Source organism: Petromyzon marinus, chromosome 29 (genome assembly GCF_048934315.1).
Source record: "Petromyzon marinus isolate PM22_M1 ecotype Great Lakes invasive population chromosome 29, UKy_Petmar_22M1.pri1.0, whole genome shotgun sequence".
Lineage (NCBI taxonomy): Eukaryota > Metazoa > Chordata > Hyperoartia > Petromyzontiformes > Petromyzontidae > Petromyzon > Petromyzon marinus.
In genome coordinates this window covers 10,721,845-10,738,797 of record NC_133695.1, presented here as the reverse complement: position 1 = coordinate 10,738,797, position 16,953 = coordinate 10,721,845, and the positions used below count along the sequence as shown (strand labels likewise).

The 16,953-nt window shown below is 48.5% G+C and overlaps 1 long non-coding RNA gene across 1 annotated transcript in view; it reads left to right on the top strand.

Annotated features, from left to right (window-relative positions):
• The window catches only part of LOC142929351 (uncharacterized), a 32,307-nt gene extending 15,773 nt beyond the window's left edge, over positions 1-16,534 (top strand). Inside the window, exon 2 of the long non-coding RNA XR_012945646.1 lies at positions 15,530-16,534. This is a non-coding gene — a long non-coding RNA (uncharacterized LOC142929351). The remainder of the gene's footprint in view (positions 1-15,529) is intronic.
• The last annotated feature ends 419 nt before the right edge of the window (positions 16,535-16,953 follow it).

Below are 16,953 nucleotides of genomic sequence, written 5' to 3'. Positions count from 1 at the left end.
AATTCAAACCACAAAAATGCCACTTGCTCCGAGAATCCATGCGGTATTTAGGGCACATCGTCAGCTGATCGGGCATATCCACAGACCCCGCAAAAACGCAGTGCGTCAGCTCCTGGCCGACCCCCACCTCGGTGGCTGAGGTCAGGAGTTTCATTGGGTTCGCATCTTATTACCGGCGGTTCGTTGCGGACTTTGCGACCATTGCTAAACCTTTACATGCCCTGACGGCGAAGGGAGTAAAATTTCACTGGGGCCAGGTCGAGGAGACCGCTTTTCATTCCTTTTGTGATGCTCTCGTGGGGGCCCCACCATTGAGCTACCCAAATTTTTACGAAATCTCTTCCTGCTCGATACGGACGCCAGCAATACGGATATTGGGGGTGTGCTCTCACAGGTCGTCGGTGGTGTGGAGAGCGTTGTGGCTTACGGCAGTTGGGTCTTGTCTCCGGCGGAGCAGAGATGCTGCGTCACCCGTCGGGAGCTGTTAGCCATTGTATTTTTTATACAATATTATCGGCCATATCTGTATGGACGGGACTTCACCGTCCGTACAGACCATGCGGCATTGCGATATGCCTTGCGGCAATTGTCTCGATGGCTCGAGGTCCTTCAGGACTATGATTTCACAATCACATATTGGAAAGGTGTTCGACACACAAATGCGGACGCGCTGTCTCGCCTGCCACCCGCCTCAGATTGCACTTGTCTCATGGGATTGGGGCGTTGTAAGCCGCCGGATGACAGCCCCGCTTTAAATGTTCCGATTCTTGCTGCCGCCACCGAGGGCCCTTTGTCTGTGGGTCCTATCGAGCAGGGGGGAGAGGACTCCTTGCTGGGATTGTCTGTTACGGAGTGGGGGCGCCTCCAGATGGAGGACGCGTCCATCCTCGCGTTGTGTCGTCGCGCAGGGGGTTCCATGAGGGGGGTGACGGGGGTTGATTCGTTAGGGCTGCACCAGTGGCTCCTTATGCATTGGGATGGCAATGCCCGCCGTCACAGGTTGGTGGTGCCTTCTGCTCTGCGGGGTAAGGCCGTGTGGGCTGCTCACGAGCGACTTTTGCACCTAGGGACCCACAAGACCCTTGCCATGCTCCAGCTAGATTTCTTCTGGCCGGGCATGGCAAGGGATGTGGATGACCTCCTGGGTGCATGCACTCAGTGCGCCCAATGGAAGCCACCAGCGAGGAGCGCCTGTCCGCCGATACAGTCTATTACGGTCTCTCGAGTTAATGAACTCGTCGCGCTCGATATATTGGGGCCCTTCCCTGCGACCCCTAGGGGTAATAAGTACCTGCTGGTTGGCGTAGAATACTTTACTCGATGGCCTATGGCAAGGCCCCTCGCCAACCAGTCAGCAGCAGCCATCACCGAGGCCTTTGTCCAGGGCTATGTCCTCGACAAAGGTGCTCCCGAACGGCTGCTGACTGACCAAGGGAAGACCTTCTCTGGTGTCCTTCTGCACGAGGTGTGTGCGCTCCTCGGTACAAAAAAATTCGTACTTCCCCCTATCACCCGCAAACGGATGAAATGGTGGAACGCCTTCATAGGACCCTCATGTCCATGTTGTGTCACCAAGTGTGTGACTCCCAGACCGATTGGGACCTTCAGATCCCAGGGGTTTTGGCTACCTACAGAATGGCTCCTCATGCGGCGACCGGATTCTCGCCGTTCTTCCTGATGTACGGTCGCGATGTTGATCCACCTATTGAGGCTCAGCTGAAACGAAAAATCGAAATTGGCCGACCATTTCAAATTTAATATCCTGAGGTTCATCTTCTTTGGTTCTTTCGGTAAAGTCACGTAGAATGAGAATAAAATAATAAATTGATAAAATAAAATAACACAATAATATTCTCACGACGTTTCGGCCACAACACAAGCGGCCTTCATCAGGTGAAGGGGACGAGACTGTCTGGAGGACAGCGCTGGAGTGAGGTTGACCGAGGCGTGAGAGGCAGCCGCCCAAAACTCTAATTCCCGACAGCAGGCTAACGAGAGGTTGCGATTGCGCCAGTCAAGCACACATGCATGGAGACCGGGTGACAGAGCCGGGCTGCACTGCCCTCAAGTACCGTTGGCAACCTCGGCGAAATTCTTGTGGCCATGGAGGGGTCCTGTGGAAATTGTGCAGGTCATGCGGCCACAGTGTATTCGCATTCAGTGGGGGAAACGTCGCTGGTATGTACACCCCCGCGCGTTCCTCCATCACATTACACAGGCTGAGCATGTGACGTGCCCGCTGACTCCCAGACGGCAACTTCGTCGCCTGCCCCTGATCTGCCACTAACTGTTCCATCTTCAGGTGCCTCGAGAATGATGGCCTCCCAGCTGCCTGCACCACCCGGCGGGGACGGGGATTGTCCTCCCGGGATGCCGGAGGGTTGCGCACCTGAATGGACAGTGCCCACCGCCAGCCCAACCGGTTTCCCCCCCTACGATGGCGCCGCAAAACGGACTCGCGCCAAAACGCGCCAGTGTTTGTAATGTTGCCTTCTTGTTGCACTTGTTCTGTTCACACTGTTTCTACTCACCTGTTACGTCTCCTTTTGCTGCGCTGACAGGTGATTCGGGTTGAATTCGGGGGGGGGGGGGGGGGAATGTATATGCTGTATATAGTGTATCTTTGTATAGGTGGGTTGGGCTATTTGTTGGGGCGTTCGGTTGTTATGAGGCACACACGGTTCGGGTTTTTGTTGCGTTGTTTATTGTTCAATATTCTTGCAGCCGGGACGGCTGTGGACTGTACAGGAGGGGATTATGTAGGGGTGTTGCGGGAAGGTAACACGCAATCACACCATGGTGGCTACAACCACGTCCGCTATAGCCCCGCCCTCAGTGGTGTATGGGTATGAAGGGCGGGGAGTCAGAGAGCTCGGGGCAGTGTGTTGGGGTCAAGAATGAAGGACCAGTGAAGAGAGAAGACCGGCTAGATAGACCCTGAGACTTCCCTGACCGCTTTTCTTTTGAGGGCCGGCAGGGTAAGCCGGTGGTGCGGTCCTAGAGCCTCAGAGCCGGAGCCCTTTTAAGGGTCAGTCTGGTTGGTGGGGTGCCGTGATCTGTGCTTGACCAGGGCCAGATCAGATAGCCTCTTCTAGTGCCTGTAGTGGAGGAACTGGGGGGCACAGGAATTAGGCTAGATAGCCTAGGGGGTGTCCCAGCGTGTATACGAGTGAAGGGGCCATTACCCCTTCCAGTGTAACCCTTGTTAAGCTTGAATAAACAGTGCTGCCTCTAATCCACCGTCTCCGTGTCCTGTGAACCCACTACACAGGCAATCACAGTCTGGGTATGGTAGAGTGACAGAGTGTGCCCAGCTGCGAGTGCAGCCAATCACAGTCCGGGCCTGTTTGTTGGGGTAGAGAGGAGCCCAGCAAGCAGCCAGCCAGAAAACTCAAGGCGTTGGATTATTTTTAGTTGTGGCGTTATCAATTTTTCTTCCTTAAGTAAACAGTTATTTCAACGGCAATGACAATACAAATATAATAATGTATACTTTAAAGAATCAGACTAAGGACCTTTACAATATGTGGGATATAAAAAATAGTATTATTCGAACATATCACAGAGTTTGGTGGAGCCTAATTCGTGAGGATATGTATGTTGAACTGTTTTCGCACCGTACGTAGCCAGCCCTGCTAATCGGAGGTGCGAGTGATTCTGCTTCCCTCCCCTCCCCGCTCACCGATTCAATGAATTGTCACAACTCCACGCATGAATCGGTTCTCTTTTAACGTTGTGGTTAAAGTGTCTGGTGTGGTGACGTGAATCCATGACACACATCATACACACACGCACATCGGAAACGTCGATCCTTACACGCCCAATTTGACCGCATGCATCTTGAGCTGAACAATCAGTGATGAGTTGACGAGTCGCTGCGTTGTCACACTCCTCGCTCATCGGGGACGGCCACTGCCCCACGGGACGTGCCACGTGACCAGTGGCGGTGCTAGGAATCAGAAAACCAAGCAAAGGTTGACTGCCCCATGAAGCTCAAGGGGCCCCAGATTCATTGGTAAATAGTCGATTACCTTAATGATTTGACAGTTTGCTATCTTCCCCCGCACCTCCGAATGGCTTTGTGCGGTGCGAAAGAAGTTCAACGCACATACATTCAACCGCGGTATAATTTTGTCATGTAACGTCATCGTCGTCATCTGCCACGGTCAATCCACTGCTGGATGAAGGCCTCGCCAAAGCCGCCGCCGCCACCGCCCGCGATCTTGCGACGTGACGATCCACCCAGCACCTGCACGCACTGCAAGTGCATTGCATGGCTCCTGTGTAGCCTTGTCCAGCGTCTGATGTTTGTGTTCACGTGAAGCACCCCAAAAATAGTCTGCTTCTGGCCCCGAACGGCTAGTTTGGCGAGCGCCGCCGCTGTGTGGTGTGCCACCTTGACGGGCTCTTGACGGCATCGGGACGGTGTTGCTTGTGGGGGCTATCGAGCGCATGGCTCGTGATTATTTGTGGAGGTGGGGGGGGATACATTAGCGAGCAGTCTGGCTGGAGAACAGCCACTTGCTTTGTTGGATCCGCGAGGAGGCTGCCAAATAATGTAAATTGCACCCTTTGTGCGTTAGTGTCCCGAGATGCAGTTGTACAGTGAAGGAAAAAAGTGATCCCCTGCTGATTTTGTACGTTTGCCCGCTGACAAAGAAATGATCAGTCTATAATTTTAATGGTAGGTTTATTTGAAAAGTGAGAGACAGACTAACAACAAAAAATCCAGAAAAACACATGTCAAAAATGATATAAATTGATTTGCATTTTAATGAGGGAAATAAGTATTTGACCCCTCTGCAAAACATGACTTAGTACTTGGTGGCAAAACCCTTATTGGCAATCACAGAGGTCAGACGTTTCTTGTAGTTGACCACCAGGTTTGCACACATCTCAGGAGGGATTTTGTCCCACTCCTCTTTGCAGATCTTCTCCAAGTCATTAATGTTTCGAGGCTGACGTTTGGCAACTCGAACCTTCAGCTCCCTCCACAGATTTTCTATGGGATTAAGCTCTGAAGACTGGCTAGGCGACTGCAGGACCTTAATGTGCTTCTTCTTGAGCCACTCCTTCGTTGCCTTGGCCGTGTGTTTTGGGTCATTGTCATGCTGGAATACCCATCCACGACCCATTTTCAATGCCCTGGCTGAGGGAAGGAGGTTCTCACCCAAGATTTGACGGTACATGGCCCCGTCTATCATCCCTTTGATGCGGTGAAGTTGTCCTGTCCCCTTAGCAGAAAAACACCCCCAAAGCATAATGTTTTCACCTCCATGTTTGACGGTGTGGATGGTGTTCTTTGGGTCATGGGCAGCATTCCTCCTCCTCCTCCTCCTCCAAACACGGCGAGTTGAATTGATGCCAAAGAGCTCCATTTTGGTCTCATCTGACCGAAACACTTTCACCCAGTTGTCCTCTGAATCATTCAGATGTTCATTGGGAAACTTCAGACGGGCATGTATATGTGCTTTCTTGAGCAGGGGGACCTTGCAGGCACTGCAGGATTTCAGTCCTTCACGGCGTAGTGTGTTACCAATTGTTTTCTTGGTGACTATGGTCCCAGCTGCCTTGAGATCATTGCCAAGATCCTCCCGTGTAGTTTTGGGCTGATTGCTCACCGTTCTCATGATCATTGCAACTCCACGAGGTGAGATCTTGCATGGAGCCCCAGGCCGAGGGAGGTTGACAGTCCTTTTGTGTTTCTTCCAATTGCGAATAATCGCACCAACTGTTGTCACCTTCTCACCAAGCTGCTTGGCAATGGTCTTGTAGCCCATTCCAGCCTTGTGTAGGTCTACAATCTTGTCCCTGACATCCTTGGAGAACTCTTTGGTCTTGGCCATGGTGGAAAGTTTGGAATCTGATTGATTGATTGCTTCCGTGGACAGGTGTCTTTTATACAGGTAACAAGCTGAGATAGGAGCACTCCCTTTAAGAGTGTGCTCCTAATCTCAGCTCATTACCTGTATAAAAGACACCTGGGAGCCATAAATCTTTCCGATTGAGAGGGGGTCAGATACTTATTTCCCTCATTAAAATGCAAATCAATTTATAACATTTTGTTGTTGTTATTTTGTCTCTCACTTTTCAGGAGCGTCCTGCGGCTGCATTGATTTATAATAAGATTGTTTCAGCCAATTAACGATTAGTGTTTATACGCATGGGAGGCAACCGGAGCAGCCGGAGAAAACTGATGCACGCGAGGGTGGCAACAACGGTGCCACGGTGGCGAGATGTTAACTTCATCGCCTTGTATAGGTCGTGCGTTCCATCCCGACCCTGATGCCTGTATATTTGGAGTTTGCATGTTCACCCCGTGGACTTCTGGCTTTTTCTCCAGGTCCTCCGGTCTTCTCTCCGCATGTATAAATGTATGTTTAAAGTATTTGTCTGCTATGAATTCCCACATAATAAGCCACTTCATCCAGCTATCATTTGTGGCCAGGTCGCTTCTGATAAAGAGCTATATAGCTCAGTGGCCCTTACTTGGTAAAATACAAATTATTTTATAGTTTAGTTTTTTAAAATAATTTAACACTCTATCTCCATATAGATGGAAACAGATGGGGATTAGTCCACTTGCTGTACTGCTTTCTCTTGGCAAGCCAGGGTATGGCACCTCAGGGGAAGGGGTACTACAAACCATTGTGTGATCCCACCAACCATCGCTGCCGCCTCCACAGTGCTGGATTACTACAAGTCACGTGCCGAGCCACCACTTCCCACTCACCACCGTGACCTTTACTCCGTGGCTAAATATCATCGTTTATTTAAACTCGGAGGGAGATTCATTGGGGCCATGCTCATCTTAAATGCATACACGCAGAATGTAGTCCCTAACCATATCCACAGTGTTCATCCAGGACCAAAGGACCTCAACATCTCAGGCGTATCCCAGCACTAAAATATCACTTTACCGAGGACATAAAAACTCACCTGGTTGTCACTCACTCTCTGGTATTGCCACAACCACCTGGAATTCCATTTCTTCACAAATGTCTTTGGTTACTCTCCCAACTAAATCACAATTTAATGCCGAGCTGCCGATTATTTTTCAAATGAGAACTGCAGTCGCATTTGACAGCACATATATATAAATGTGTTTACGCGTGCGCATTTTCTTCACCCTAGATATGTTTTGGAATGTTTCTGAAGCTTCGTTTTGTAATTTGTGCTGATGGTCATTCTAGGGTTAATCTGCCCGCGCCGGCATTACACGGCAGGGAATTCTGCCTGTAATATTTACTGTTCCTCGTGAGGCAAAACAATTGTTTTAGTGCGGATATATTGTTTATCTCTGCCCTGTTGGTGACTCGGGCCACTCTTGCAATTGGGACCATCCTGGTCTCCTGTGTTCTCACCTGGTTGAACAAACTCAATTGAACTAATTAATCACCTGCGAAATTGAATTAATGATATGTCACTGCTGGCATATTAAGATACTTGTTGGATCCAAAATCGCATTCGTGCAATAATTGCATCTTCTAAAGTGCCTGCGTACACATAGCAGCTACGTCGACTTGAAACGTGAACAATGTAACACCAATACAATTGTGTGGTTCAGTATGTATCTATTAAGGCAGTTCTCCATTGCGTCTCGAAATAACATTGTATGTTTGTGCTGTTTACAATCAACCCGGGATGATACCGTGGTGTAATCGTTGACACACTGAAAGTTGCAATTCAGATGGTCGACAGCTTGAGCCTCCCTGCACGTGGCATTTGAAAAGAAAAACAGTGCAGGTTTACTAAATTAGATCGGCAGGCCACGTGCAGTGGGACACAGAAGCGGGAACTCCCATCTCTTCCAAGACATCTGACCAGCGTGGAAGAGTAGGCCAAAAAAAAAAACAACCCTTTAAAAGTGTCTCTCAAGAGCTCCCTCTTGTGGAGGCTATGGTGATTACGTGAGCAAGCAATCGCAAGGCTGCACCATATTGCATGGTCCCAGCTCCCAGCGCGCAGTGATATTTACACTCGGCCAGCTGATCACGTTTCCAATGGGAGGGGAAGCCCAACTAAGGAAGCATCCAGAGGCCCTTTAAGTACAACAACCACCACCACTTAACTGCACGGGGCTCTCAATTTACAGCACACTTCACGCGTGGCTAAATGCAGTGGGCCACTTGTCGGAGGTGCATCATCAGCGTGACCTGGCGCAGAGATTATTAATACCGGCGATGATGAAAGATGTGTATATGCTAGATAGCTGGCCGTGTAGTTATTATGTTTTCAATCCACACACGGTCGATGCTCTCTCGTCTCGTGTTCCTATTTTGTTAAGCAGCCTTCTCCTTGATATTTGTTTTCTTTACTCACTGTTTGATTTGAGAGAAACCTATCAGTTGTCTAGAGAACAGCACCGATTTTTGTCAGACTATGCAGGTCCGTCGTTAAGCGCTCACAAAAATGAAACGCTATAAAAATGTGAAAAGTTTTTGTATTTGGCGAATTGGTTTGACCTGAAAGTTTCAAGGACAATGCATATATTATCATAGTATGTTTTTTGTTTGCATTTTGACTGCAGGTATTGTGGTTAATGCAGACATGAATCCTTGTAAAAAAGGTTCAGTTTTGTTGCCAGAAAATAAGGGGAAAACCCCTATTATACTGGTAGGAACGAAGTTGTAAACTGAGTGTACCAGCCTGCAATAGATTAATGTGTCCGTCCGTCCGTCCCCTTTCAATACTTTAACGAAGTGAAATCTCGTGCTGTTGGGTGTAAAATCAGCAATAGACAGCGCAGAGACTTGTCCTACCAGCCCACCCTGCAGGGACCTGTTTATGGTTTGACCTGAGTTTGATTTCCGGCCATGACTCGTACCAAATCATATGATATCCGAATCGCTCCCTGGGACATCCTCCCCTCATCACCAACCCATGAGACCAGAATAGTCAAGTATGGTCAAACAACGTCCATGACCGTACAGGATTGTGTGAGGACCTTCTGCATCCAGAATCGGGATCGTTATTTATTCCAGGAGAAATCCAATGAGATATGGAACTTTTTTTTTCTTTCACATATGTCCAGTCGGGGTGGGTCAGAAAGTTATGACAGCAAAACAAACAATACAACACACGCTCGGAGTGCAAGGTATAGGAAAGGAAAGCAAAGTGGTGGATTTCCAAAGGAATCCAGTCGTGGATTCACAAAGGGCTGAAAAATCAAAATCCAAGATATATTTTTTTAATATAGAGTATACACCATTTCACTTAATGGGTTTTGTTAATACAGCAATTCCATTGAAACAAGTGCCGTTTTTGAAATTGCTTTTATACTGCAATAAATGTACTTGCGGAAGCAGAAAAAAATGTTAGATTGCTGTGTAAATCATGAGGGTTATGCAACACAATTTCGGTACATAATATGTTTTAAAAAGTAATCTGGTAAAAATACTGTAGAAATAATCGTAGACCGTGTATTTTAGTTTATATGTCACGGGCTCCCTTATCTTTTAGTGCAACTTTGGCATATCTTAAAAATGCTTGTTAAACAGTTACTGACAACAAATATTGAAGTTTATAATCTGGGGAATATGTTAGTTATTTTTTTCCACCAGGCTCTATTTTCCCTTCATACAATACTTTGTAAAATCTAAACAGCTAAACACAGTCCTCTGTAAATCCACTGCTGGATGATGGTCTACTCCGTACCATGTCGGTCCTTTGGGTTGTTTGACCATACTTCACCAAACTGGCCAGTGCAGGTTGGTAAAGGGCAGGAGGCAAGACAGCTTCAGATATCACTCGCTAATGATATTAGCTGGGGATCAAACTCATCAGGTCATCGCTGGGTTCATAGTGCAGCGTGCTCACTCCTGTGACACCGCTTCAATCTCATTGTTAAGATTAGTTATATTTGAATTATTGCTTACAGTGGCTTTCAGACAGCATACATAAAAACAAATTTCGTCTCCCCCCTCCTCTTTTCAAAAAATAGATGGACTAGTCCTGGGCAAACTGCCAATCGTTGCGCGTGACGCAAACGTTATTTTTTTATATATAAATAAATAAATATGCCGTTTTCAAAATAAATCTATGCAAACCGACACACCTGATGATGACCGTTTGAGTTATGGTCGAAACGTCGTGAGAATTTTTTATTGTTTTATATATATTTTGTTATTTTGTTGTTTCTCTTCAACGTGACTTTACCGAAAAAACTAAGAATATTGGTAGAATGTTTTGGGTGAAGGTTTTTTTTTATCTTGCACATACAGTACGCATATTGCATTCCTCCAGTATAAATAAAGATCCTGCATTCTGTGTTGTCGTAAACACTCACTGCCCGTACGTTCATGTAACTCGCAGCTCCTTACGCAGTGCTCAATATAGCCCGAAATTAACCTCAGTGACAGGCGCGGCTGCTGCAGAGCTTCCCTTGAATAGCACATTACGCATGTGTTGTGTGACACAGTGCACAACACGATGATAGATGCACACGGCGGATGGTTACAGTGCAAGTCGCACGGAAAAAGCAGCGCGTGGAAACCAAGCCAATTGCGCTGTCGCTTTGAGAGAGCGTCTGATGATCTCTCGCAGTCTGCGCACGGAGCAACTGAAACGTCGGGACATCGTGCAAGAACCAAGGCGTGGCAGGAACCGAATCCACGTGTTGGAGAGCTGGAGTTTCTCCCTGCACAAAAGAGAGTTGAAGGGAGTGGGAAGGCAATGCTCCTCTCCATTCACGATATACGATATCTAATCACGATCATTAATATACACGAGTGAGTAAAAAAAAACAGACATGTTGGTACCAACGGTTCCAACCACATACGCCAACGTTGCCAACGTTGTCTCAACGTTGGCACGTTTACTAGATGAAGGGGGAAGAGTGGGTGGGTGGGGCGGGGGGTGAAGTTAACCCTTGGGATGGACAAAAAAAGAGCATGGATATATTTTAGACATCGACGTTTTGGTTCCGATACGTCGGACATCAAAGTTGATGCCTCCGATGAGATTGGACCGTCGATGTTTTCCTCTCGATGCGTTATTTCACGCAGAAAATAATGGCCGAAATATACCGACGACATATTCCCGCCGGCCACCTTCATAAAAGCTCTAATGAGAAAAAAGCTGCCCCTCTCCAAACATAATTGACAGGTGTAAATACTGCAGATAAAGGTCATCGTTGATATTCTGGAAAGCAGACAAAGGCTTGCCGTACAGGTTGAGTGTTAATCCCTGCAACCGCAGCCTTGATCCGTGTTAGTTTTTGGTTTGAGGCCATGTAGTTTTATTCCAAGATTCCTGTCGTTAACATTCCACCACCGGACAATATTGTCACGATTACAAAGATATTATTTCTACCTTGCAATGTATCGATCAAATTGTGACCAATAAGGTTCATCACCGGTGACTTAAGACTTTTCACGACTAAATTCAACCCTGATGGATGACGTCGTTTCTCTTGAACCACCTTGAGCTTAAATTTTGATTTAAAGCTTATTAAGGGAATGTGCTCGGATAGCGATTTCTCCACTTTTCGTTCCAAGCCAGATTCAGATGTCTTGTGAGGCCAGCGTATGTCACGGTTTTGGTTCTGGCTCACCTAGGAAAATAGCCAGTGGAAAAGCATGCGCACTGTTATGGCCCCGCGCTGGCATGGCTCGTGTATGCCAGTGGAAGAGGAGTATAACGGGACATACACAGGGCATTAGTAAGCTACCCACGTATTATACACTACACATATTGGATGCTGAAACCTCAGGTTTCCCTGAGCGAAGATCTTAATTAACTTTATATTTATCTTAGAGACTCAAATAAAGAGAATGGAGTCTTATAATTGAGCTGTAGAGCATACAATTCCCTTTTACCGCCAAACCTTGTAGACATTATGAAAGTTTTTATTGCACTTATATTCCTTGCTTTGCCGGTAAATTCAATTACACAATTTAAGTGTAACACTATGGGGTCACTGTGCATTTTATTAACCCTGCGTTTCCCACCTCATCTACTGTAATTCATCAGTCTTATGGTGTGTTTTTATTAAAAATATAAAATATTTAATTAAAATCACAATTATTGTACTTTATACAATGTGAATGCCTGTTAATAGTTTAACAGAAAATAATCGTACACTTTGTAAAGGACGCAATTCCTCGAATGGACTCAAATTCGAGTGTGAGTCAGAGGCACGGAGACCCCGCTCATCATCATCATCATCATCACCATCCCAATGGGCAGATAGCCCCGGAAGGTGTCCACTGCAAACATTTGTTTCCACTTTCCTCTCTGTCTTGTAGTGCCAATATGCTCAAGTAGGGCGCACATCTTTCTGTGACCAATCTCTGATGTCGTCATCAAGCCATCCTCCGTTACGTCTTTCTCTCTTTCCACTTCTTTCCGTTTTTCGGGACAACACACGTTTCATATTCCCGTTCTTGTCCATCCTACACACGTGTCCAGATAGTGCCAGTTTCCTTCTCATCACTGCCTGCATCATCAGGTTGTCTTCTTCTGTGCGCAAACATTTTTTTTTATTCTACGTTGGTCACTCTTTGGGGTCCAGTTTAGATGCAGCAGTATCCTTGCTATGGCAATACATTTTTATTGCCAACATCTTATTTCTGTCAATCTTTTTAAATTTCCAAGCCTCACAGGCATACAAAGCTGTACTGAACACGCATGTTCTTCAGATGTTCAGTTTTTGTCTCGCAAGCTGATTTGTTTACTTCTCCAGGCGTTATTGAATCCTGCCACGACTCATTTTGCCTGTTGCGATCCTCGCCGTCCTGTGTCTTTTGTGCAGTCGTTGCTACAATAGGCGCGCCATCTCTCGGTACCCCCTGAAGGTGGAACGCGACGTTACACGCTTCTGCTGCCTCTACGTTTGTAAAAAAAAAGAGACGGCATTCCAGATGGCAGGAGCGACGATCGGTGGCTACAGTCCGTCATCATGGCACGACAAGCAGACTGAGGGACGTGCTGTGCCAGATTTTTCAGAGGGAAGGGTTGATTAATAATTAACTAACTGACTATTGTTATTTCACCAGGTAAGGCCCACTGAGCTGTATAGCTCTTCATCAGAAGCCATAAATTGACAGCTCAATGAAGTGGATCATCACGTGGAAATGTATAGCAGCCAAATACTCGAAAACGCACGTCGATTCTACACGTGGAGGGGAAAACATTGGCTGGATGCTCCAGACGATGCGGAGTGTCGGTCAAGTTTAACATCAAGGATGCTTGAGAGAGGGTGAAGGACTGATAGTGGAGTCAGAAATTACCCATACGGGTAATTATCCATACGGGTAATTTCTTCAAATATGCGGCAAATGGAGAATCCTTGGGGATCATCGGTCAAATCCGGGCGAGAATTTGTATTGGCGATATTAAACTATTATCCTCTCTCGCAGTCCCATGTTTGTTGGGAACGGATTTTTTGGCTAAAATGCCGATTAGGATCCTCATTGATCAGGGCTGTATTGAACTTCCTTTGGGCCGCCGCAGAGCGTTTTTGGATTCCCCCAGCGGTATACGCACAACCGCTGCAACTGTACAAGCTATGGCCACCCAGACGGTACACGTACCTCCTGGGTCGCAAATGTTGGTTCCTCTGCGGCTGCGAAAACCTCTCGGCATAGGAGTAGCACCGTATGGGGTCCTCTTGGGTCCGTCGAATGGAGCAGTGAAGGGGCTGGAGTTGTTGGTGGCTCAGACGATAGTGTGGGCAGATGGGGATCCCTTCGTCATGGTCCTAAATGCGGGTCCTCGGACGGCTGTGGTCCCACAGGGGACCGTGCTCGCTCACGCATCGTCGGCACCAATGGCAGAACCGGTGATTGGGCATGTGCATGATGGTCCCACTCCACAGCCGGAACTAAGTCAGGATCAGGGGTGGTTGGATTCACTTTGTTCTGAATATAGTGACCTGTCCGGTTCGCAACTTGCTGCACTGCGCGCCCTGTTGCTTGAATTTTCTGACGTTTTTAGCAACCACAAATATGACATCGGTTGCACTGACTTGCTACATCACCATATTGACACGGGTGATGCCGCCCCCATCTGGCAAAATCCTTTCTGGTTAAGCCCCGCCGAGAAGGAGCATGTCAAATCGGCTGTTAATGACATGCTGTCGGCGGACATCATTTCCCCTTCCACCAGTCCATGGGGGGCCCCCATCGTGCTTGTCGAAAAACACGATGGGTCTCTGAGGTTTTGCGTAGATTTGTGGATTTGTTACTTAATTTGATCCTCGCTGACTGGGGCGGGCTCCAAATGGGGGATGCATCCCTGCTCACGCTACGTCGTAAGGCTGGCGGCTCTTCGGACGGTCGGAGAGGGGTCGATTCTTGGATAATGCGGGAGGGTCTCTTTATGAATTGGGATGGAAAAGCCCTCCATTACAGAATCGTCGTGCCGTCCGCCTTGCGGGGTAGGGTCATTCTGGCCGCTCACGAGCGGCTGTTGCATTTGGGGTTTCACAAGACCTGAGCCATGCTCCGCCTTGACTTCTTCTGGCCGGGCATGGATAAGGATGTGTCGATTGTTCTCAAAGGATGTGTGCAGTGCGCCGAGAGAAAACCGCCAGCTAAAGCAGCCTGTCCACCGTTGCAATCCATTCGGGTCTCCCGCGTCAATGAGTTCGTCGCGCTCGACATTTTGGGGCCATTCCCGGCAACGCCTAGGGGTAATAAGTACCTGCTGGTGGACGTCGAATAATTCACTCGATGGCCCATGGCCTGGCCACTCGCTAACCAGTCGGCAGCGGCCGTCGCCGAGGGCTTTGGCCAGGGCTATGTCCTGGACAAAGGCGCACCGGAGCGGCTGCTGACCGATCAGGGAAAAAATTTCTCGAGCTCCCTACTGCGTGAGGTGTGCGATCTGTTGGGTATAAAGAAAGTTCGTACCTCTCCGTACCACCCACAGACAGACAGGATGGTGGAGCGGTTCCACAGGATGCTCACGTTCATGCTGTGCCATCAGGTGTGCGAGTCTCAGGTGGATTGGGACCTCCAAATCCCGGGTGTTCTTGCCACCTATAGGATGGCTCCCCACGCGGCAACTGGGTATTCCCCCTTCTTCCTGATGTACGGCAGGGATGCTGATCCGCCCGTGGATGCCCAGTTGGGGATTTCGGTGTCCCACCCTAAATCCAAGTTGGCCGATCATGTCTAATTCAACCTTTTGATATTGGCCCAGGCACGGGAGGCTGCGGCACAGCATTCAAGCTCTCGCCAAGTGGCGAACGAGCGGTTGCGTGCTCGCCGCACACACACCCACGAGTGGAAGCCTGGCGATAAGGCCTGGCTACACTGTCCGCAGGTACCGTTGGCAACATCCCCTAAACTGTTGAAGCCATGGAGAGGGCCGGTTGTGGTTGTGCAGGTGGCACGGCCACAATGTGTTCAGATTAAGTGGGGGAAACGGCTATGGTATGTTCACCCCTCACGACTGAAACCGTTCATTTCACCGCATACCTACCATGGATGTCCTAGGGGCCAAGCATGTGATGTGTCCGTCGACTCGGGGAATGTGGTACCGTCGCCTGATCCTCACACGCCACTGCCTGTTCCACTTCCAGGCACACCGGAATTGACGGCTGACAAAACACATCAGCCACCGGAGCCGGACAATGAACATGGAACCAGGCAGCTCACACCGTGCCCTCAGGGGCTGCCTGCCTCAACCCCGAAACCACCATTCCCTGCCCCGTACAATGGGCCGGCCAGTCGGACTCGGGCTAAATCACGCCGGTTTTTTGTGAGGGATGGTTGCTCACTGTCCGGGCGTTCTCTTCTCCTCACGAACTTCGCGTCGGGTCGGTCGTGTTGCGTCGTGGGTTCCGGTGCCGGGGAGGGGGGGATATATATTGTGTATAGTGTCTATTTGTACAGGTGGGTTGGGGTAAGTTGTTGTTGTTGTTGCTCTGTTCTTGTTATTGAGGCACACGAAATTCGGGTTCTTGTTAAACGTTTTTTTTATTTTTTTGATGAGTGTTGTTGCAGCCGGGACGGCTGCGGACTGTACAGGAGGGAGGGTGATGTAGAGGTGTTATGGGAGGGTGACACGCGGTTGTAGGGCGGTGGCCACAAACACATCTGCTACGGCCACCACCCTGGGGGGCTGTGGGGGACGCTGTGATCCCTCCCAGCCCCACCCCTCAGTGAGGGACAGTATAAAAGGTGGGACCTGGAGAGCTGAGAGGCAGTTCGACTCAAGCAAGATGAAGAGCCAGTGAAGAAAGGAGATCAACTAACTAGACCCTGGAACTCTTTTGGCCTGCTGTCCTTTTGAGGGCCGGGCAAAGCAAGCCAGTGGTGTGACACCAGAGCCGCAAGGGCCGATGTCCTTCTGAGGGCCGGACTCGTGGGGCTGGTGATCGGGACCTGCGCCGAAGCTGGGCCAGGTCAGATAGCCTCCTGAGAGAGGACCGGGATAGAGGGAACCAGGGAGCTAGCGTGGGCTAAGGCTCGGGGAACGTTCCCTCTATAGAGTACGGGTGAAGAGGCCGTCACCTCTTCAAGTATCAGATTCGCCACTGTAATTGAAGCGTCTGTAATAAATACGTGTTGCCTCCAAAGAATAAGTCTCCGTCGTCAATAAGGCCACTACACTAGTACAGCACACCGGTATGCACAGTGCGCTAACCACTCCGCCACCACTCAACCCAATTATATGTACATGAGCTAACGTTTCTCAATTACTGTCCATGGCTGCTCTTGCCTGTATGGTCTATCATGTAATTCGTTAATGCGTATAACAGAATTTTGATATGTTCTTGTCAAATTGAAAGCATCACACCATGTCTAATCAATTATGCTAATGACTATTTTCAATTATAGTCAGTTAAATTCTCAATGTTTCGGCAGCTAAGTAGTCCGTGTAAAAGTCAGAATTATCACCACAAGGCAATGCTTATCTAAAAACTCTTGCAAGAATGCAAAAGCTGTAATTTTGTATTTGGTTAATAAATGACGTGCTGGCAGTTGGACATAAATGCATCTA